We start from the raw sequence: 25,037 nt of genomic DNA, 5'->3' as shown, positions 1-25,037 counted from the left end.
TCTTGAAAATGATAATGAGATCACGACGGTGGGAAATTTTCACCATGTGATGATGATTCCCCAGTTCGTGTACGTTTTATTAACCTAGAAGCTGACTTGAAAGTAATATTTACCACGAGTAGGCACACGAAAAACTGCTATTTCAAGCGTCTGCGTCGAAACAGTAAAATATTGTTCAATGCTGCCTATAAATAAAGGAAGCGTCTCCGCGTCATATTAACATAGTAAGTAGACATTGCTGACTCGAGTCTTTTTTTTTCCCCCAACAGAGCTCCCGCGGATTTGGTGTTAGTAGTTTGTGGTCTTTACATAGAACAAATTCGACCCTTGCCTATTCATCACGCGTCTACGAACAAACTCGTATTCAAAAAAAACAACAACAACAACCATAATCATGGCTCGACTCCCCCGCAAACTTAAAAAACTACAAGCCGGAATTATTTTTAGGGATTCCTTTTCTTTCTTTCTGTGCTGGCAGTCATACAGTTGCCAGAAAATAATGAACGACCACTTAACAACTCGCACCACGTTCTTCCGTGTGTATGTCCTTGAAATACGAATAGGAATCTTCAAACAACGAGGAACTCAGAGCAGTAGTTTGTTAACCTCTTCCTGAGAAATTTTGTTTCTTTCCGCTTAGACTGTATTTCTTCGAAGTAATTTCCATCTCGAGTATTATTCTGGTTAACCCAACAGCGTGCACGCGAATGGGGTCCGAAAGATCGCGATCCTTCTGGAATCGTCCTCTCAATCCATGCACGTGAGCTTCTTCGTTTCTTCAGTGGCTGAGTTCAACCTTTTGCCGTCCTATGTCGAGGTGGACTCGATATAACTTCGTTTTTAAAACGGCCCCTTACGATTACAGGAAGAAGAATTCGGCTTCTCGGCAGAACTTATGAGCAACTGTATTCGAAACTTGCGGGAGCTATCATACACGGGGCCTTCCGTTTTTGTGGAAAGAGGCTCCACAAAGTACAAACTGCCCCAACGAAATACCGGAAAGTTTGGATAGTTAAAGGTTAACGACGTTATCTTCATAGTGCTGTTGAAAAACGTGTCATTTTGGTCATAAATTCGTTTTTCGATAAAGTAACGAATGCAGGTATCTAGAGCAAATTTTTGCGCAATGCATAATGTGTCTCGAAAAGATGCTTCATAACCAATTACTGTGGAGATGAAATAAGGTGGTGAAAGGCCATTTTGCTCACCAAAAATGGTGCAGAAGAAGAACTTCTTCCAAGCAAAGGAGAAAGTAAGTGATGAAGTAATTTTTTTCAGCGAGCATGAGACTCCCCTACAATTTAAAATGTGATGGAGCAGTGTTTGAATGCGCGAGCTGCCAGGCTGGCAAGTCTCATTCCGTATAGAAGAGAGGGTGATAAACCCGCTTGCGCGTGTACCACAATTAACATGTCATGTTATCAGGACTGTGACACGAGAATGCTTTTAAGAAGTTAAAAGAAATTTTATTTCATTTTTCACACGATCAAACTAATTCTCTCCTACTCTTAAACAATTATTTTCTTATAAATTACGCTCTTGTTCGCTGCCAAAGCTATATTTTGTATGGTAGGTACTCCTAAAATAAAAATTGTGTGATGACTTACTGTTCGATGCGAATCTGTTCAATTTTTCATGGGGCGAGATTCAGGATCGTACACATGATGGACATGCATTCTATGAAACAATAGTACTTTGTATATATATCCATAAATGCTTGCGGAGATGTTTGGGGGAAGGGTCCAAGCTCTCTTAGAAAAATTGTTGGTGAGCCGAAGCACCCTGAGTCCTCAGGTTCCGGTGTCTATGCCCAACATGGTGTAGGTAAGATGGACTTTTCTACCGATACAACAGTACCTAAGCTATACATACACAATCTACATTGCAATAATCGAATTCATGACTCGAAAACAAAAACAATTTGGAACTCAAAACAGTGACAAATTGGACATTTTTTACAAAAATAAGAACACAGCTGAACAATATTTTGCAGAAACGGATAGAATGCTAGTTTCCCGTAAAAACGGGACCCATGATCTGCTTGCTAAAGTTTGTAGAGTGGCATGCATATCGAAAATAATCTTGATTTTGGCACGGCTTGGAAGAAGGTTGGCAACTCCTAGTATAGAATTCTCACCTCAAAATGCTGAGCACGTTTCTAAGGCATAAAAATATTCTGGAGCTTACCATGTGCTGCCAAAAGCTATTAAATAGCTGTGCATGAATATATTATTGGCATTGAAGACACATTTCTTTCGAAAGAAAACACCTTTATATGTTGATAGAATCAATTTCGGTTTATTGCAATGCTATTTTGAAGGGTGAGTACTCAAAATTTCTCTTTAAGAAATTCATTGCAACCCACCCTTTAAGCCATATATGGTAAACCTTTGACCCAAGGACCAAATGTGGCCCTGAAGGTTATGTGATGTGGCTTGCCACCTCAAAACCAATTTTGTAAAAATGAACTAAGCGGCGCATTTACAGATGGCTTAAATGTCCCATGGCACAATTCCAGAGCATTTAAGTGGCCCGTGGCACATTCAAAGATCACTTAAGTAACTGACACAGTTCCAGAACACTTAAATGATCCGTGGCACATTTAGAGATCCCTTGAGTGGCACGCACAATTTTGGAGCTCTTAAGCGTCCCCCCCCCCCCAATTCGGTTCTACATCACTCAAGTTACCCACGGAATATTCCCAAATTACTTAAGTGATCTGTGGCATAATTACGGATCACTTACTTGAGTGATACGTTGCACTGTTCCAGAGCACTTAAGCGGCCCGAAAACATTTCCATAGCACTTAAGCAGCCCGGACACATTTCCGGAGCACTTGAAGGATCCGCGGAACATTTAAAGATCGCTGAAGTGGCTCTGTAAGGGATCTATCATTAGGGAGAATGTTGGTGCAGGTGCCCACAAACTATTGAACGATTTTTCTCGTTTCTGGCACACCGAGTAAGATGTCATTAAGAATATTTCATATTTCCATAAAGGGTGGTTGATAATGTAAGCATCATCCAAATCCCCCCCCCACTCTCCCTTTTCTCATCAAAAGTCAGCAAATCGAAAACCCCTTCTTCATCGATACTGACGTAATACTCGAATGATCCCTAACCCCACACACACACACATAAAGACTCAAAAAGTAGTTACAACACGACACATATACGAACGAATACTTACAACGTACATGCTCCACTTCTGTTGTGCCCTAAGGGACCATCGCGATCCGTCCAGGGCAAGCTATAAAAATTATCTATGCTGGTGGCAAATATTTATGTAAAGAAGAGTGAATAGCATGGTTTTCGCAATCACAAGCCAATTCCAATTTCAATATAGTTTTAAAAAGTTTCCGAATCTAATTATTTTTGATTTAAAGTAAATAAATTTCATGTTGTTAGTAATTTATATAGTTGATAATAGATTTCTTAAGAGTTTAAAGTTTTTAATAATTTTTTAGATCACCGTTCAAGTTGTTGTAGTTCCTGGGAGCGAGATTAATAGACTGCTTTTGGAAAATGGTTTTCTTAAGTTTGTGATCGGAAATTCCCCGTCTACTCTCCGGGTTTGAAATAATTTTTATTTTGGACCATGTATAAAACGTTAATATTTTTTACTATATGTAGTTTTCTGAGATTTAAAATGAAGAACATATTGATAACGAGTTTCATTTGAATGGATGTTGTGCGATGTCATTGTTCCTCCTTTTACACAGAAGTCCTCAGCTTTTCAAAGGTTAATCCGTTCCTTGACTATGCATTTCGTTAGCTCTGGAATACATTTTTCTACGTAAAAATTCAATTTTTATCAATTCTGTGATTCCCTTTACATTAAAAATGATTTTTATCGATTCTTTAATTTACGTTAATTGTGAATTAATTACGTTAATTACGTTAATCGCGAATTAATTACGTCAATTACGTTAATTGCGAATTAATTACGTTAATCGCGAATTAATTACGTTAATTGAATTAATAGATAATTAATTACGTTAATTACGTTAATCGCGAATTAATTACGTTAATTACGTTAATCGCAAATTAATTACGTTAATTACGTTAATCGGAAGTTAATTACGGTAATCGCGAATTAATTACGTTAATTACGTTAATCGCGAATTAATTACGTTAATTACATTAATAGATAATTAATTACGTTAATTACATTAATATGGAATTAATTACGTTAATTACGTTAATTGTGAATTAATTACGTTAATTACGTTAATCGCGAATTAATTACGTTAATTACGTTAACCGTGAATTACGGTAATTACGTTAATTGCGAATTAATTACGTTAATTACGTTAATTGTGAATTAATTACGTTAATTACGTTAATCGCGAATTAATTACGTTAATTACGTTAATCGTGAATTACGTTAATTACGTTAATTGCGAATTAATTACGTTAATCGCGAATTAATTACGTTAATTGAATTAATAGATAATTAATTACGTTAATTACGTTAATCGCGAATTAATTACGTTAATTACGTTAATCGCAAATTAATTACGTTAATTACGTTAATCGCAAATTAATTACGTTAATTACGTTAATCGGAAGTTAATTACGGTAATCGCGAATTAATTACGTTAATTACGTTAATCGCGAATTAATTACGTTAATTACATTAATAGATAATTAATTACGTTAATTACATTAATATGGAATTAATTACGTTAATTACGTTAATTGTGAATTAATTACGTTAATTACGTTAATCGCGAATTAATTACGTTAATTACGTTAATCGTGAATTACGTTAATTACGTTAATTGCGAATTAATTACGAATTAATTACGTTAATCGCGAATTAATTACGTTAATTGAATTAATAGATAATTAATTACGTTAATTACGTTAATTGCGAATTAATTACGAATTAATTACGTTAATCGCGAATTAATTACGTTAATTGAATTAATAGATAATTAATTACGTTAATTACGTAAATCGCGAATTAATTACGTTAATTGAATTAATAGATAATTAATTACGTTAATTACGTAAATCGCGAATTAATTACGTTAATTACGTTAATCGCAAATTAATTACGTTAATTACGTTAATCGCAAATTAATTACGTTAATTACGTTAATCGGAAGTTAATTACGGTAATCGCGAATTAATTACGTTAATTACGTTAATCGCGAATTAATTACGTTAATTACATTAATAGATAATTAATTACGTTAATTACATTAATATGGAATTAATTACGTTAATTACGTTAATTGTGAATTAATTACGTTAATTACGTTAATCGCGAATTAATTACGTTAATTACGTTAATCGTGAATTACGTTAATTACGTTAATCGTGAATTAATTACGTTAATTACGTTAATCGTGAATTAATTACGTTAATTACGTTAATCGTGAATTACGTTAATTACGTTAATCGTGAATTACGTTAATTACGTTAATCGTGAATTAATTACGTTAATTACGTTAATTGTGAATTAATTACGTTAATTACGTTAATTGTGAATTATTATTTCTGTAATTATTTGTTTGTCGTCAAAAAATGAATTTTTATCAATCGTGGAAATATATCTCTCTTTAATGCGACTTTATCCGTATTTTATTCATTTATGTTTCTTTGAATACGAATTATCTGATATGGAATTATTTAATTTTCATCATAAATAAATTTTATCAATTCAGAATTGATAAAATTTCAATTTCCCTTCTTTCTAAGGGCATATTTTTCTCAGCCACCTCGTTGGGCATTTTGCCTGTTGTGGCGTTGTATTTGTATTTATGTGAAGTTATATAAAAATAAAACGTAATAAAAGTAAATTTTATCACTTTTGAAACTGTTTCTTCCATTACATATGAATTTTATCAATCCTGATATCATTTATTTTTCCTTCCCCAAAATTGATTTTTATCAATTCTGTAATTATATCTTTTTGGGCGGAAATTAAATTCTATCGATTTTGAAATTTATTTCTTTTTAACGAGATTTTATATCAATTCCATTCATTTATTTTTACTTAAATACGAAATTCTTATTTTAAAAAAATCCGATATTAGGTCTATCCTTACTAAAACATAAAAAAAATATTAATTGGAAAATAATAATAATTATTAAGTTCTTAAAATTACTTTTAATAATTCTGAAATTATTTCTTTGATAAAATTCTGAACTTATGTCTTTCATTAATTCTGAAATGTAATTTACCAGTAATTCTGAAATTTGTTTCTCATTAATTATAAAATTAGTTTCTTATTATTCCTTGCATGGATTGTGGGAATTTCCTTTTTTTCAGAATAGTTTTCGGGCTTCGGGAAAAAGCCCCATATGTATCACGGGCCATATTATGTTAGAGGCTCCTTAATTTCCAATACGAAAGGCATTTTCTTGCTCCTTTTATTTTTGGCGTCTCTGCAGTAGTGTTGCCACATATGGGAAACTAAACCTCGTTCTTCTTCACATCCGCGTGCATCTCTATAGGCTTTGTACAGAAGGGAATGCATTTCTCTGGCTAATGTTGGTTTCTTGGCGCAGACAAAACAAAGTCATCATTTGAAATGGAATTTTATCGTCCGTGAAAAATCACTATTTTCAAATCATGTCCCCTCCCACATCAAAATAGAGGTCATAGAGCATATTAACATCTGCATTTCATGCTGCAGACAAATAGTGACTTCACACAGTGATGCGTTTCCGTAAATCAAGCTTCCGCATCCGGGTTATCGCGTCCTAACCCAAATGGGTCTGTTTTGAAGAAGTGATGAGAAAGGAAAAGGACTTGGATGTGATCCAGAAAAGTTACAGAACTGCTCTTTCTGGAGTTTTCATAGATTTATTTTTTAGTTGTTGTGTTTCGTGAGAGTGGGTCAAGGGCAAGGCCTGAATAATTCGTTAGGATACATATATATACGTATATATTTTTGTTTTCTTGTGGGGGAGGGGGGGGGGCCCCCTCGACGGGACTCACCGGCGACGATCCGAAGTCGTCTCGAGACGTATTGAGTGTTCCGCTCGATTCTGGGACGAGTAACGTGGCTCCTCTCGAACGATTTCTCTGGCAAACAGCTACATTTTTTTTTTCCCGCCACTCGAGCCATTTCTCCTCAAGCGGAAGATGGTGTTAATTTATGTGCCAATGTGAAACACGGCGGCCTTCAACCACAATAAGAAATAATCCATCAAAATTTATCATAATCATCGCATCGATTCAAACTTCTTTCGGTATGTCCTGATTCACGATAGCGCCACAATGTGTCATTTCCAGGGATATTCGAATATAAATGATCAGTATAGTCATTGATTGGTTTACTGAAATGAACATTTTTATGAGATTATTTCGATCAAATTAATGGCACATAGAGAGGCATCAGGTCCGTGAGCAATGGAAGTAGTGACTGGAGAGTGTGCAATAATTTGAGTGACCGAAAGAGTGTAAAAGCATGGTAGTGAGCAAAAAAAAAGAGTATGTAAGCATGAGGGTGACCACAAGATGACCTAGAGAGCGAGGAATCAGGTCGGTGAATGGCAAAAGAGGGACCTACAGTGCGTGCAAACATGAAAGTAATTGAAAAGTAAAGGAACTTGATGTAGAGTGACCAAAACAGTAACTTATAGAGAGGGATCAGGTCAGTGTGCAACAAAAAATATGACGCATAAGAGAAGGGATTAGGTCAGTTTGAAACCAAAACAGTGACCTAGAGAGCGTGCAACTATGGGAGTGACCTATAAAGTGTGCAAGCATGTGATTGACCTAGAAGGTGTGCAAGCACGCTAGTGACAAAAACAGTGTACAATGAATGAATGAATGAACGCCAGAAATTTGCCACTGGACTTATCCCGTTGCCGAGATCTCTTCCAGTCCAGCTTCTTTTGACACAAAATAAAGTCTGGAACACTTTATTCTGTGTCAAAAAAAAAAAAAAAAAACATACGAAATTTTTACAACATATTTTCCCCGGACAATTGGGTCAATGTCGCGATTAACAAATTTTGTGGTGATTACAGACGAGAGGGGATTGGGAGCAGGAGAAGTCACGGGGTTTAGTTAAAATAAATGTACACATATTAGGATGGAGGTATGTTTTAAAAGCAATTGAGAGCCCCCCCCCCCCCCCATGGCATCTCATCTGTTATCTTACACTTCCCATATTATATATACAGTATACAAAAAGAAAAATGAATGAGAATCTTATTGTGTGAAATAAAAAAAATATATATACATATATATATATATACAAATACAAATACAACGCCACAACAGGCAAAATGCCCAAAGAGGTGGCTGATAAAAAGATGCCCATAAAATATCTATGGATGTCATATATTTAAAAAAAAACAGCAACCCAATCAAAAATGCAATTAACACAAATTATAAACAACATATACACATGATAAAATATTATACAATGCACATAAAGAATACTTATGGTTGTCTTATTCTAAGTATGGACAGCTTCTCCATTTACCCCAACATGTTTATCGTATTTCTTTTTAAACGTGTCAATTGTGTTACAATTTACTACCTCAGGGGGTAAGCTATTCCATTTATTAACAACCCTATTAGAGAAAAATTCCCTGCGACACCATAACCTTGCATTGTCCCTCACCAATCGATACTGGTGTCCCCTTGTACAAGCAGTTGATTGGCGGTGTACTAAAAGTTTATGGTCCATCCTATCCATCCCATTGAAAATTTTGAACACTTCGATCATATCTCCTCGACACCTGCGTTCATCCAATGTAAACATATTCAAAAAATGAAGTCTCTCTTCATAACTCAAGGCCTGTGTGCGAATAAGGACACGCGTAGCTCTTCTCTGCACCCCTTCAACCAAGTCTGTGTCCCTCTGTAGGTATGGTCTCCAAAACCTTACAGCATACTCCAGTCCAGGACGAACTAAGCCTCGAAAAAGCGGAAGAATGACTTTAGGAGAACGCGAAGAGACTTTTTTGAAAATGAGACGAAGCATTCTATTCGCTTTTTTGACCACCGCTCAACAATGTTCAGAAAACCTAAGTCGCTCGTCAATGAGAATTCCCAAATCGGTGACCCTAGTTGCATCCGGGATAGTGACACCATTCAACTCGTAAGAGAACCGTGGGTTGTTCGAACCAAAATGAGCGACCATGCACTTATCTACGCTAAACGTCATGCTCCATTCATTTGCCCATGCTGCAATCCTGTTTAAGTTGGTCTGGAGCAACTACTATCGCTTTCATTCCCGATTACCCCCCATTAGCTTCACATCATCTGCGAATTTGCTAGCAATCCCATCGATACCCTGATCGAGTTTATCGATAAAAAGTGAAAAAAGTATGGGGGGCCAAGGACAGTTCCCTGAGGAACTCCACTTGTGACGTCTGTCCAACCAGAGAATTCCCCGTTCACCATAACTCGTTGCGAGCTATCTCTTAACCACGATTCTATCCAACTATCCAATTCAGCAAGTTGCCCCCAATTCCAATCTCGTGTAGACGCTTCAAGAGTTTGCCATGTTGGACCCGATCGAATGCCTTCTGGAAATCAAGGTAAACAACGTCGACATTTTTGCTCTTACCCAAAGCCTTAGTCACGTAATTATAGAAGCAAAGGAGGTTACACATGACTTCCCCTTCCTGAACCCCTGCTGATTATCCGACAATACATTATTCTCGTCTATCCACTTCACAAACTGCCTTTTGATGATAATTTCCAAAATTTTCGAGAGGGAGCTCGTCAAACTCACTGGACGATAAATCACTACTACCCTTCTTAAATATCGGAACAACGTTAGCAAGTTTCCAATCTCTTGGGACGATACCTTCAGCAACACTACTCCTGTATATCTGTGCGACTGGCCCCAACAATTCATTAGCACCTTCCCTGAGAACCCTGGGATAGATATCATCTGGTCCTGGTGCTTCGCTTGCACATACATTTCTTAGAAGATTTATGACCTCCACGTCTCCTACTTGAATATCGTTGAGGGTTTTATTACCCCATGCAACACCCCGTATATCGAATATCATTATCTCCATTAAAAACCGATGCGAAAAAGTCATTGAAAGCACTACACATGCCTACATTGCTCTCTAGCCTAGAGCCTCCTATCGAGAGGGGGCCGACTGTCCCCTTACATCCATTATTGACGTATCGAAAAAATGATTTTGGGTCAGAGCCAATGTTATCTGCCAACCTAGATTCAACTTCCTTTTTACTATCCCTTATCGCTTTCTTCAACAGTTTTCTTTTATCAGTAAACAATGATAGGTCACCTCGTCCACTTTTATACTCTCTGAATGCTCTTTTCTTTTCAAGATAAAGGTTCCGCACACTATCCGTGAACATAGAGGGTGCGATGTACAAACACGCTTTTTTCGATATATATCCATCGGAGTGAGTCTCAATAAAAGAAATTATTTCTTTTATTGATTCTCAAGTTATATATTTCTCTAATTATGAAGTTATTTGTTTCAGTAGTTATGGATTTCCTCTTCCATTAATTAGAATTTTTTATGAAATGATTTAAATAATTCTGAAATTATGTCTTTTATTAATTCCGGAAGTTGTTTTTTATATACCTGGAGATTATTTTCGATTTTCATCAAGGTATTTTTCGGCATTTCGGAAATTTCTGTAATTACGTAGGCCTTTTGGATGCAGGCATTCCTGTCCTAAAATATATGTAATCTCAGGGCCCAAAGCATTATTCGGGCTTCGGGGACCCTTAACTTTTTCAGTAACTTGCGGGATTTATCAAAGTATTTTTTGATTCAATCTTTTTAACGATTTCATTAATGTTTGGCGGGTCGTAACAAAAAGCTCCGAGGCCCAATTGATGGTGCTCAAAGTTATATAATTAAAATGCTCAATGTCAATGCACATGTTCAATCAGTATGGTCGATGGCGGAACCATAAATCGCTTTTGCATAAAGATCATAGGTCACTAAATAACAAAAACAACGACCTGGGCGGCGTGCAAGAATGTAAGTTATCAAAACAACGTGCAAGCATGGTAGTGACCAAAAACAATGAGTGTGCAGGTATCAAGGTGACCAAGAAAAGTGACCCGGGAAGCGAAGAATCGTGTGAGTGCCAAAGGAGTGACTTACAGTGTGAGCAAGAATGAAAGTGACCAAAAAATCGAGGAAACGTGTTATTGAGTGACCAAAAGCGTGGCCTAGAGAATGTCCAATAATCTGAGTGACCACAACTGCTAGAATGTACGGTAGTGACTAAAAACGAGTGTGTAAACACCAAGCGCAGATCCAGTGAGGAGCGATCGCCCCAATCGCCCCGAAAAATACGGGGTGATCCAATGCTACAAAATAAGTCACTTCTCCAGAACGCGTCGCCTTGTGTGTGGATCCGCCTTCCTCCACTTATTCGCTGCTGAAGATGCTTGTTTTCGCCTCCATTTGAATCCGAAGATGCCTGATTCTGAGCTGACGATATCTAGCTTAGCTTGATTCGTGAACTAAGATGCCTGCCTTCGCTCAGGCTATGAGCATAGGTACGGGAGAGCACGGGGAATGCCCCCTTCCCCGCGTCAATGATGGAGTTGACTGATCTAATGAGTATGCATATATATATATATATATGTAACTTGGCGTGTTCACCATCATGGTCCCCCAAGCTTTCATTATCACCCTCCAAGTCTTTCATGTCTGACCTCTTTAATGTCACAGGAACGAATCTAGAGGGGAGAGGGTGATAGGAACGAACACCCCTCCCAGCAGACGAATAATATCGGACAATTTGTCTGTTCCGTAAAATACGGGACGATCCAACCGACTTACAAAATTCGCCCCTGCCGACACATCGTCCTGGATTCGCGCCTGATAAGTATGGAGATGACCAAAAGAATGGCCTAGGGAGGAAGTAATGAAGTCGTTGAGCGACCAATTGAGTGACCTAGGGAGTGAGGAATCCGGTCTTTGAGCTACCGAAAAAATTGACCTATAGTATGTGTAAACATGAAAGTGACCTAAAAAGGAAAAATAAGCATGTTAGCAAGTGACCAAAACAGTGATATATTGAGAGGGATCAAGTCAGGGAGAATCCAAAAGAGTGATCTGGAGAATGTGCAACTATGTGAGTGATCTAGAGAGTCTGCAGTCTTGTGAGTGACCAAAAGAGTGTGCTAGCGTAGGCGTGATCAAAAGAGAGAGAGAGAGAGAGAGAGAGAGAGCTTGAGATTTTTGCAAACATGTGAGTGACCAATAGAGTGACTGAAAAGTGTGCAAGAATGAGTTTGGCCGAAGGAGGGACAAAGCAGTTGCAGTGAATGGCCAAACGAGTCATCTATAGAGTGCAAAAGCGTAGTGATTTCTTTGATATTATTTTGCTTCCCAATGAGAAACATGGCCTTCACCCCCAATAAGAAAGAATCCATAAAAATTTATCATAATTATCATAACTTCGGTCGAAACTTCTTTCGATATCCCCTGATTGATTTATGATAGTCACAATGACACTTTCAGGGATATTCGAGTATAAATGATGAGCGTAGTCATTAGTGGTTAACTTGGATGAATTTTTACGAGATTATTTGCAGACGTAACCTGATACTATGGCTATCATTGCTTCGACAAAATTTGATAATGAATCGTATATATTTCGATATAATTCTTCAACAAAGAAGATGCTCCTAACCCTTTTTAGACCACGCACCACCAAAGCATCTCTGGAATCCTCGTACCCCCCTCCCCCGTCAGAGAACCATAACTTGAACCTTTAAACACGTGAAATTTCAGAAGCTCTCAAAAAATGACACCAACAAGGAATCAACTCTTACTAGGGGAAAATAAATGTGTTGCACTTGTAACAGTATTTTGCAATGAGATGGCAGAAAACGATGCACTTTCTAAAATTTCAGAAAAAAATCGAAAAATATGTTTGTATAATGTAGATGTTGTTTTTTTGACCGTGTATAGTCGAATACCAAAGTCAAATATACGAGAGACCATATAGAGCAGGTATTTTCAACCCGTTACTCTCGAGCACCATGGCGCTCCCTGAAGCAACCAGAGTGCTTGATGCTCGCGTCCGATTTGGTGCTCGCGAGCATTTGATCAAAGTTCTAAGTAAACCACCTTGTACCAATCGCATTCAAGGATTGAATTCATCCTGATTTCATGCACTCGTACACAATTTTTCACAATCTGCAAAAACCTCGTGCATTTGATAGTTGGAAATGATGTCTAAATGCCAAAGATTTGGAGTTCGACTCGAAATGAAAATGTCAAATAATTTGAATTGTGCTTCGTATAAATGTAATATTTTAATATTGAAAGCTTCATATAGAGATTAATCGTGACTGTAGTCATACGTCTCATAAATGTGAAATTTTGTCATAAAACTGAGAGTGAGGCGCGAATCCCCTTGCGCACAAGTGGATTTTCAAGGCATTTACGCACAAACGAGCCCCTCTTGGCCATTTTTCTTTTTTTCTCCCCACCCTTTCTTTCTTTTGTTTCCTTCTTAAATTTATAAAAGTAAAATGACATAATTATTATAAAAAGGACTGCTTTCACATCAAATTGCAGATTTTTTTGGTGCGAATACAGTCAACCCCATTATAATGAACTCCAAGAGACCGGAGTAATGAAGAAATTTCGTTACAAGGAATTTGAGATTTTTATATTGTTCCTATGTAAACTTATCCGGGGGATTAGAAAAGTTTTCGTTAAAACGATATTTTTTTCCGTTATAACGGTATTCGTTAAAACGAGAAACGACTGTATTTCGTCTCAAACTATTTTTTTACGTGTATATGCAGGCTGCATGGGTAACGGGGAGTATGACACTTTACTGGTGAGCCATTAGTCTTAAAGACATACCCAACTAGAAAAAGTATCCAAATCACGTGTCCAACTCAGATATGTCATTCATGTTGTAAGGGGTTGTCTAGTTATAGAATTAAAAAACAACTTTTTATACCATCCCCGTGGGCCAAAAAACCCAATTAAGAAGTTGTTTAGAGAGATATAGATGGCTTCTTTCTCAGCCAGAGATATCAAGGAAACAGTTATTTTTCGGATATTATGCTGAGGTGAGCTCGGAAAGAAAAGTCATCACGTCTCCGCCGTGACTCGAACCCAGGCCTCTGGCAGCATGCTTGCCCGGTATGCAAGAGGCCTGGGTTCGAGTCCCGGCGGAGACGTGATGACTTTTCTTTCCGAGCTCACCTCAGCATAATATCCGGAAAATAACTGTTTCCTTGAAGAAGTTGTTTCTCTGTCTTTCCCGATGACAACTAGAATAATTTCTCGTTTCTAAGTGCAATATTCACCGAGATATGCGAATTCGAAAAATTGAGGAAATTTTGGGGGAAAAAAAACAGCATTAAATGCGGGTAGAATAGTTTCCTCGCATTTAATGATGTTTTTTTTTTTCAACTTTCTTCGAATATCTCAGTGAATATTGAGCTCAGAAACGATGAATGTTTTTGTTGGAGACCGGGAAACAACTTTCCAATTGGGTTTTGGGGCACAGGGTGTACGCATAAAAAGTTAACATAACCCCTATATAACCCCTGGAAACGTGAATCAAATATCTGAGTACTACACATTATTCGAGTACTTTTTCCAACTGGAGGTATGTCTCTAGGACCAATGGTTCGCCAGTAAAATGTCATATGCCCCGTTATCTACGTGCCCTGTATATTAAATATAGTACGGAATATTATGTGAAATATTGTGTTGTGTTTAAGCCAACAAGCACGTTGCTTCGTTTGCCTGCGAGGGAGCGGCCACATTTTGAACCAAAAAGCCACTTGAAGGTAGCTTGTCACATCCAAAGAAATATCAGATTTTCACCGTATCGAAATTGAAGTCAACAAACTGATAATTTTATTATTTGAAAATCTGATTATTTATATTATCCGATGGGCTTGAAATCCAGATAATGAATCATTATTATGATCACATGAACAGTTTTTTTCACTGCGTTACGCAATGACAAAACCCATATATACCGGGTGACTCGAAATATTACGCCGTCCGCTAAAGCAGTTATTTTTTTTTGTTGCCTTGTAGCATTTGCAGCGAAATCACAATGGCACTAACAATTTTAAGGGAATTAAAATTACTTTAATACTCCAGAATACTTTAAGACATTCATTTTTAAAAATATTTGACATGAATGTCGCTCTCCACTTGTTAATACAAGATATACGGAAGACTGGATGTTGTGAAGATATTTATTATTTCAGATGTTAATTTTTTAAGGAAGGAAAAAACTCATCTCTGCCTCTACCGGGAGTCGAACCCGGGTCCCTCGATTGCCGGACGAGTGCTCTGACCACTAAGCTACAGAGGAGATAGAGATTTTCCTTCGCTAGAGCGTATATAGTTCAGAGTGTTCAGAGCACTCGTCCGGCAATCGAGGGACCCGGGTTCGACTCCCGGTAGAGGCAGAGATGAGTTTTTTCCTTCCTTAAAAAATAAACATCTGAAATAATAAATATCTTCACAACATCCAGTCTTCCGTATATCTTGTGTTTAAAAATATTGTTGGTACTGCTATCTACTTTCAAAATCAGAAGTTTGCCTTATGTAGTGATGACGAAGCTCAGGTATAAAAAACTAAAGCCTTCATTCAGCTTTGCTCCTTATAAACTCACCTGAAAGATCAAACTTCCAGTTCGGTTTTTTCAAGATCCAAGGAGACATCCAAAACACAAGCAGATGACAGTTAAAATCGTAAAAAGTGAATTTTTCCACACTCCACTTTATAGTAATGTGCTTCCATCTAGTGTCAAATTTAAAAGTGACTCACGTGGTGATGATGAAGTTCAAATTAAAAAAAATATATTCTTTATTCCGCTCAGTTCCTTATAAACAAAGCTCGTGAACTGAACTGGAAATTTAAACTATACGTTCGGTTATTTTATTTGAGCGTAAGGAGGCGTCGAAAACAAAGAGCCTCTTAATGAGCAGACGACAGACAAAAAGTCGGTTCCCTACGAGCTAAAGCTCACAAACAGAACTGGAAGTTTGAACTGTCAGTTCAGTTATTTTTTTCAGGACACAAGGAGACGTCCAAAACAAGTAACCTGGGGAGAAGCAGACGACAGAGATTATATTACTGGAGGGAGCAGCATCCAGCCATCGCGACTGCAGCGACATCAAATGCAACGAAATGACGTGACTCGGTCAAAACAAACTTCTTGCCTGGCAATTCGTCCATAGAAATGTACAGTTCGGTCTCTAAATATTGGGTTTTAAAGATTTAAAAAAAGGATAGAGAACTCATCTAATGATGAAAAAAGATTAAGTTATTTATTTCATTAATACTGGAATCATTTCTTTCATTATTTCTTGAATTTTCCTTCATTATTTCTTGAATATTCTTTCATTAATTCTGAAATTTTCCTTCATTATTTCTTGAATATTCTTTCATTAATTCTGAAGTTTTCCTTCATTATTTCTTGAATATTCTTTCATTAATTCTGAAGTTTTCCTTCATTATTTCTTGAATATTCTTTCATTAATTCTGAAATTTTCCTTCATTATTTTTTGAATATTCTTTCATTAATTCTGGAATTATTGCCTTTATTAATTATTATTTCTTTCGTTACTTTTGAAATAATTGCTTTCATCAATTCTGGATTTGTTTCTTTCATTAATTCTGAAATTATATTTCATTAATTTCGGAATTATCTGTCTTTCATTAATTTTATTATTACATCTTTCATTCATTATTTCATTAATTTTATTATTACATCTTTCATTCATTATTTCATTAATTTTATTATTACATCTTTCATTCATTATTTCATTAACTTTATTATTATATCTTTCATTATATCTTTCATTAATTCTTTCATTAATTTTGGAATTATCACTTTTGCCTATGCTGTAATTATCTCTTACGTTAATTCTAGAATATTTTCTTCCATTAATGCTGAAATTATAACTTTCATTAATTTTGGACTCATCGAGATGCTGAAATTATTTTTTAATTTATTGTTTTAAACTCCTATATTCTATGCCATAAGAAAATAACGGGGGATCGTGTTTGTTTCCTCCGAGTCACGTGATGTTCCGACGAAAGATGTTGGGGGACTCAGCACTGCTACTCAAGGCGGAGACCGCTGACGTCATACTCTCTCCGGAGGCTTGATTTACATACTGTTGGTGCTGCCATTTAATCTCGAAATTTATTTGTACAAAAACATTCGGACAATATGGATGATCGAACAAATAAGTGAAAATACGGATTATGTGGCCTTCAGATAGGGTTACCAGATTCAAAACTGAAAAAGGAGGACGCCTGGTGCGAACCTTAGGCAGTGCCGTCTTAACGCATGCTTCTCGCACCCCGGGCAGTGCTCGAGGGTCCTCAAGAGAAGAGATGCCTCAGAAAAATGAGACACAGTTGAATTTTTTGAGAATTTTTCAGGTAGGCCCTCCAAAAAATCTCTTGGCTCGGGGCCTATGATGCTATTTCGACGATCCTGCCTGTCAGCCTTATTCTTGCTTGTGGGGGTCATGGAATTCCAGTACTTGATTCCTTTACTTCTATTAATTTACATTAATTATAATGTTGAAGATATAATAAAAATGATCGAAGTTATCGAATTGCAACGTATATTTGATAAAGAGATGATGATGAAGCGCTTTAAAAGTATGACAAAAATTGAAAAATCTGTTCAATATGGTTCGAGCCACGATGAAATGTCAGCAGGTGGACCACGCGCTAATTATTATTAATAATTTATGAATTTTGTTAAATTAATTTAAATGTCATTCCCTCTTAATGGATCGTGTTTGATTACGATCCAGACTATCGACGCGTTCCTGAAATAATGAAAAAAAATGAGAGTAATAGAAAAAAAAAATTCCCCTGCAAGATTTACATCCGTAACTCGAAAAGTTTGTAAGTCGGGAAGCAACTACATAAATAAAAAAGTTTTATAGGGAACCCCAAAAAAATTTTTTTTGCATTGGGCCGCAAAATTCTCCTGAGCCCGGACCTGTCTGAGATTTTGAATTTAAATACCTCAGGGAATAATGCAGTTAAAAACATGTAATTTGCTTGTTAGGCTCAGAAGAGAAAAAGCAACAACTGTCTGATTGGAAGTTAGAGGACGGGGGGATCGTATAAAAATCTTCATTTTGTGTACACTGTATTTTCATCTTCAAAACTTGTACTGGGTGATTTCTGGTCACATTTTGAGAATTTTTAAAATTAGAACCATACCACTACGACGAACGGTTGATGAATAAAGGCTGTACCAGCACTCCAAGGAGAAACCATTGAATCTTAGAATGGCCATATAGTGGGAAGGGGGGCGCAAATTTCACCATTCAACCTATCCTTCAGCATTACGAGGGGCGCCTAAATGAGTAGTTGCCCCGGCTAACCAAGTATCCAGTTGCCCTGCCAGTAGGTATCTTATTTCTGACGAATCACCCCGTTATATATCGGGTATTTTTTCTTTTTAGATACATTGTCAAGTTCGTAATTTACACCTGGTAGCATTTCTTTTACTTCTATAGATCAAAATACATTGTTGATCCACTAAAATCATGTCCTTATTCTGTAGAACTTGGTTTACTGCATGGGGGCCCATCTGGTCTCTTCTGGCAACCAAGTGACAATTAGATCTGGTTCCGATTTTCAAGAGTAAATATGCAAACAGGTAGGTAGGAATTTTTTAGCAAGGTAGTAGTGCCTCTTTCAGAAAAGTCACTTTGTATGTGGGCATATGATGATGTTAAGACAGCCCTGGGCATACTTTATGAAAATTGTGAAAAGCTAACAGCAAAAACTTGGCAATAATGTGAAGTCTAGTTTGCAATATTATTAGTTTCTCATCTTTCGTGCCATTCTTGTGATAATGATCTTCAACTATACAACAAAGTGTTCTTTAAATTTCAGGATCTTTAATTCGGAAAATTCACCGCCAACAATTCACCGCCATGCAATTCACCGCTAGGAAAATTCACCGACAACATTTCGATGCGAGTCAGAAAGCGAGGGAGTGAGCGATTGAGTTACTGAGTCAGTGAGTGAGGGATTGAGTGAGCGAGAGAGTGATTGAGTGAGCGAGCGAGCTACTGAGCCCATGAACGAGTAAGTGAGGGAGTGAATCAATCATTTGTGACACTACTAGGTTAAAACTAATCAATTCACTCACCCCCTCACTCACTTACTCACTAGGTCACTCACTCACATACTCATTAGATCACTCACTCACATATTCACTAGGTCACTCACTCATATACTCACTAGGTCACTCGCTCACATACTCATTAGGTCACTCACTCACTCCTCTCTCACTGACTCAGTAACTCATTAGGTCACTCACTCACTCCTCTCTCACTGACTCAGTAACTCATTAGGTCACTCACTCACTCCTCTCTCACTGACTCAGTAACTCAATCGTTCACTCCCATGCTAACTGACTCGCATCGAACTGTTGTCGGTGAATTTTCCGGACACGCCTAAGCACGTGCTTATTTTGCTTAATGGTTAATCCGGCCCTGACTGCGTACATGATTTCTCTGGAGTATGAATGTTTCAAAAAAGTATTTAAACATTTTTCACACGTATTTTAGTTCATTTTTTTTTTTTAATTCATAGTAGGGCTACAACATAAACCTATATCCTTCATATATGTATTATCGTTGAAAACGATGTGAAAGGTTGGACTTTTCAATTGTGATTCATTTCTGTGTGGCTACTCCCTCATTACTACTTTTATCCGCATCAAGAGAATAAAACTAATAAAACTGCTTGCTACCACTTTTTGTGATTTTTATTATAAGAATGCGTATTGTGGAAGCTGCACAACTGACATTTTCTCAACGAAACCATAATAATTTACACAAAAATAAACTAATTTGAAATAATACAAATTTTCCATCCAGTACAGTGACTTGATGACATTGTGTCGTCTTCAAGGGCAGAATTTACATTGATTAAAAATAATTTATTCTATTTTTTTCACTGTATTCTATTACGTTTATTTTGCTCTTTCGTAATTTTCATAAATTAAAAACTAATCAAATTAAATTCAAACATATTTATATACTTCAGACAATTTTTGAATAACTATCTTCTAATGGAAAAACGGGCGGGATAGAAAATTATTCATGTTCGAAAGAGGGGGGCCACAGGAATGAGAAATGGTTGAAGCGGGGCCATGGACAAAAAAAGGTTGAGAACCACTGGTCTAGAGCAGTGGTTCTCAACCTGGGGCCATAGGGCCCCCTTGTGGTCCTGGGATATTCTAGGGGAGCCACGGGAGAAAATCAGAAGAAAGGTGATCCACGGTAGGTGGTGAAGGGAGTCATAGAAAGCTGTGAAGAGAAAAAAAGCTTTAAAAGTGAAACATGGTTGAAAAAAATATTACTACTTTCAGAATTCATCAGATCCGTTCATAGAACCAGGGTCATCTTAGCCCTTGGGTCTATGTGGGCATGATCCGGGTCTTCATGTCTATAATGGAGATAGGGGAACTGCACTACATGGGATCTGGTACTATGATTTTCATCCATTACTTCCAGCTAAGTGGTCGATTTATCGTGCATGTTCGTTGGATCGTACCATATTTTACACAGACTGTTTTTTAACATATAATTTGACTCCTGGGAGAGATGATAATCCGTCATTTTTGAGTCCGTGCCTAGCCAGGATTCCAGAGATTGATCTGATTTATTAAAATTTCACTCATAATAAAAAAATAGAAAGTATCTCAATCTTTGATGAGGGTAGAGGGGGGCCCTGGATAGGACAGGGGGGGGGGGCCACGAGAAAAAAATGTGATCCATAGGGGGCCATGAGCTGAAAAAGGTTAAGAAACACTGGTCTAGAGTATGGCGATCAGAATTCACCTCCATACTTATTAATTGCGTATGGATGAGACTTCGCATAGTTCGCAGTAAGGAATTATTTCGGTTGGATAGTTGACGCTGTAAGTCAGCCATCTTCGCCCTGTTGCTCGCGAGCACCACGGTACTCCCCCGAAGCACCGAGAGTGCTCGATGAGCATGCCAGATCTCGTGCTCGCGAAGACTTGATTAACTCTTCAGTTAAATACCCTGTAAAAATTGCATTAAGTAATTACGATTATGCAGATTTCAAGTATACGTTTGTAAACGTTGTTGCCGTAAAGCGTAGATAATCGAGTCGTGGCCCGTGGGAGTAATGTGATGTGGCCCGCAATCTCGGACCCTAATTTTTTGACAATGGACTAAGTGGCACATTTGCAGGCCACTCAAGTGACCCGCGGCATATTTACAGATGACTTAAGTGGCTCGCGGCATATCTGCAGATCACTTGAGTGGCCCGCTGCATATCTCCAGATCACTTGAGTGACTCGCAGCACATGTACTACTATAGTCACTATAGTCACACAGTGATGGCATTGCTGTCGTAACGCATGGGCCCACCCGCACACGGCCCGGGGGGTGTCAACAGAATAGGGCCTCACAAAACTGAGACTTGGTTGAAATTTTCTAGAATTTATCTTTTAGGGCCTCACAAAAATCACTTGGCCCGGGGGCTCCACGATGCTCTTAAGACGGCCCCGAGTGATGGTTGGCCGAATTGCCTTTCCTCTCCCTGAAAAAAAAAGGAAAATCTACGCAGAAATATCTCGTAGGCGTGGAGATCACTTTGAACACTCCAAGTCCCCCCCCCCCCCTCAGAAACAGTGGCGTTTACTGCGACCAAAGAGGCAGTGACCAAAACAGTGTGTATGGTAGTGACCGAAAGAATGTAAAAACATGGTAGTGACCCTACACCGAAACAGTGTGAAAACATGGCAGTGACCAAAAATAAAAATGAAATAATGTGTAAGTAGAGTAGTGACAAAAATATTAGTGGCTTAGAGAGGGTGGAATTTTGTCGGTGAGCGACAAACCGAGTCACCAAATGAGTGACCTGGAAATAATGTAAGCATGGAAGTGACCTAAAAAAGCAGAGACGATCTTAGTTTGAAAGCGATGTTAGTAAGTGACATATAAAGCGGAATCAAGTCAGACCAAATCGGTCAAGAGTGACCTAGAGAGTGTGCAGGTATTTTAGTGACCTAAAAAGGGAGTGTGCAAGTATTTGAGTGACCTATAGAGTGTGCAAGTACTTGAGTGACCTAGAGAGTGTGCAAGTACTTGAGTGACCTAGAGATTGTGCAGCTAAGTGAGTCACCGATAGAGTGTACAGCTATATGGGTGACATAAGTAGTGTTCCACTATGTGAGTGACCTAGAGAACTTGCGACAATGACCTAGAGAGCGTGGAATAATGTGAGTGACTTAGAGAGTGTGCAACTATGTCTTGGTCTTCAACTTTTCGGACACGGCGGTTCAAATTGAAACTCCTCCACGAAATCAACACAAATTTCTTAGATATGCCATTTTCAACAGCTGCAATCGCGAGTTCTATAATTGGAACACCGGTCTATGTCGCTATTGCGTCTCAATTACATTCCCAGACGGATAAACGGTCTATGTTACTCTCGGGGGAGGGGGGGGGGGCGAAGATTCCCCTTTTTAGTGATAACTTTAGTCGCATCTCCTTTGAATGAAGTTTGAAAAAGTAGTGCAGACCGTTACTCGTCCGAACCCTTCAATTAATTATTTCGGCAATTCTTAAATTAAGGGGAACACAGGACCCGTGAAAGTAGAGAAAAAGCAGAAAACTGTAGCATATACAGGGCCGTCATTTCAACTTTTTCTGGGGGGGGGGGGGAGTCAAAGAACATGAACTCAATGTATGTATGTGTATATGTATAATTATATACGGCGATTATGCATAATACCAAAGCGTCGCGTCGTTGGTAAGAATTATAAATCGTACTACATATATGATAAGCTCATGCATGTATTGTATCAATATATCGGGGTACGATCGCGAAATTCGTTATCGCTATCAGAACTGTCTAAAGAGCATCATGGGTAGCCCGGGCCAGGCCAAGTTATTTTTCTGAGGTCGTGTCTGGCGAATTCTCGAAAATTTCTGCTGGTTCTCATTTTTGATGGGCCCCGAGCTGTGTGCGGGCGGTCGGGCCCATGCGTTAAGACCGTATTGATGGTTTTATCGGGGTTTCCGCCTATATTCATCACACACTAGATTTATTTGGATTTTTTTTTCCACATTTATCAAATTCACAAATTATACATGGGTGTTATGCATAATCACAGGTAAAGGTGATGATGTTCAAGTATTTATCAAATTTATCAACGACGATTGGGTATTATGCATAATCTCTGGTAAAAATGGTAATTATTTTAGTACTTATCAAACTTACTAACGGCACTTGGGTATTGTGCACATTCGCCGGTGAAAGTGATAAATTTATCATACTTTCACCAAGACGATTGGTAAGTATGCATAATAACCGATTTACCACATTCACCGTAACATACAAGGTGATTGTAATTAAAGTTTCCGTGCTCTGAGTAGTTTTTCTGAAAAAGTGCTAATCCGAATATGTACAAATTTTTAGGATATCTAAATGAGATCATTTGAAAATAATTTATGAAAAAAAAGTTCAGTTTTCGGCCACCAGGTAAAAATATTGCTTTTAAATAGAATGTTCCTATTTCAGAATGAATCATACAATGTATATACCAAATTTCAATCAGATATATCCTCCAGAACGGGCGCTAAATAGATAGGAGTACAGTATTTTCAGTACTGACAGGCGCTACATTGGTCTGAGCAGTGTCAGTCTACAACACTACAAAAACATTATAATGCATATTTGGGATGAAAATTCGCTAGTTTTCTTGCAATACACGGTTCGCAACAAAAATTACAAAAGGAATTCATATTTCCTTTGGTAAAAATTATTTCAGCGTTTCATCGATTTTCTCTCCCATGGCAATCGACTTAGATCGTGAATTCCTGAAGTTTGAAACTTCGTGTTACTTTCATACACCTAATGGAAATTATGAATTCAAATATATCGAAAACGAAAGTCAAATTCAATGGTTGTTTTTTTTATCTTTCGCGATTGACCAAATTGCGAACGATTTCCGCTCTGACGATCACGATCGACGAGTTGCCGATCGCTTCTCCTAACCTCGCGTATTAAGAGAAAACTCTGGAAGGAGTGACCGGTATGCCTGCCGTTCACTTAGCTCAGTCAGAAGAAAACCAAGAAATGAATCCAGCCGTCTTCTAAGGGCAAGCCCAATACCTCCGAACACTGTCAACCTAACGATCCCGATAGGCTGACACGAACCTAATTTGTAATAGGCCTTTCGTGGAAGAAGGAGTCCTTCTCACCCAGACATCGCATACAAAGAATTTGCACTAAAACATTCTTTTTTATAATGTTTGTATCATTCTTCAACAATGGACGCGATGGGTTCAGAGTGCTTATTGTTGATAGTTGAGGAATGTATTTCAACAATGTAGATAGAATTAATTTCCTTGGCATTGTTGAAATTCTCTCATTCTTAAAAGTGAAACTTTTCTTGATAATTCAATTCCGTTTCATTCCCGAACAGGTGAGTTGCATCGGAGTATTTTATTGTGAGATACGGTTAGCAGATGTACTCATTTCTGACGCCGACAGTGGTGCGTTTTGCGAAAATCGTGGCCGTTCTTATTTGTCATTTACAAAATCTGTAAAGCCAATTGGTGGGGAGGGGGTAGGAAGAAGTTACCTTGCGATGGGCATGTATCCTGAAAAAGATAAATGCTTATTTCGTGCTGCCTTTTGTCTGCCTGTCGATATATATTACTATTTTCTTTTCTTGTGATTCGTTTCCAACTACGTTTCTGATACATAAAAAGGATTTCCTTATTTAAGAATTTAATTTCCGTGCAGAACTCTCATCGAATGAATGATAAATTAACATGTCGATTATCAAATTCAAATTTCTCGAAAAAATCGCAATCAAAGAAACGCATAAAATTTTCTGAAACTCAAAGGAAAAATTGAAATCTAGAATATGTTTACGAAGAAGAAGAATATATCTCGATGGAGAATACGGAAGAAAGTATGAAAAAAAAAAAATCAAGGGCGAAATCTAAAATGAACGAAGGGAGTGGAAAGCGAATTTAAATTTGATTTTATATTTGGTTTCTCTTGAAACTGTCCACATG

The 25,037-nt window shown here is 37.6% G+C and overlaps 1 protein-coding gene across 4 annotated transcripts in view; it reads left to right on the top strand.

Annotated features, from left to right (window-relative positions):
* LOC149077872 (putative Na(+)/H(+) antiporter nhx-9) overlaps positions 1 to 25,037 on the top strand; it is a 160,384-nt gene that overhangs the window by 84,088 nt on the left and 51,259 nt on the right. The window contains exon 1 of one of the 4 annotated variants that reach the window (XM_089241477.1): positions 703 to 1,252. The exons of the other annotated variants lie outside the window; for them this stretch is intronic. The gene's annotated coding sequence lies outside the window, so the exon portion shown is untranslated. Of the gene's footprint in view, positions 1 to 702; positions 1,253 to 25,037 lie in introns of those variants that run through there. 4 annotated transcript variants of the gene reach the window in all.

Source organism: Pholcus phalangioides, unplaced genomic scaffold, assembly GCF_987345545.1.
Source record: "Pholcus phalangioides strain wild (caught in Gottingen) unplaced genomic scaffold, Ppha-v1.0 ptg000014l_1, whole genome shotgun sequence".
Taxonomy (NCBI): Eukaryota; Metazoa; Arthropoda; class Arachnida; order Araneae; family Pholcidae; genus Pholcus; species Pholcus phalangioides.
This window is presented reverse-complemented; position numbering and strand designations above follow the sequence as displayed.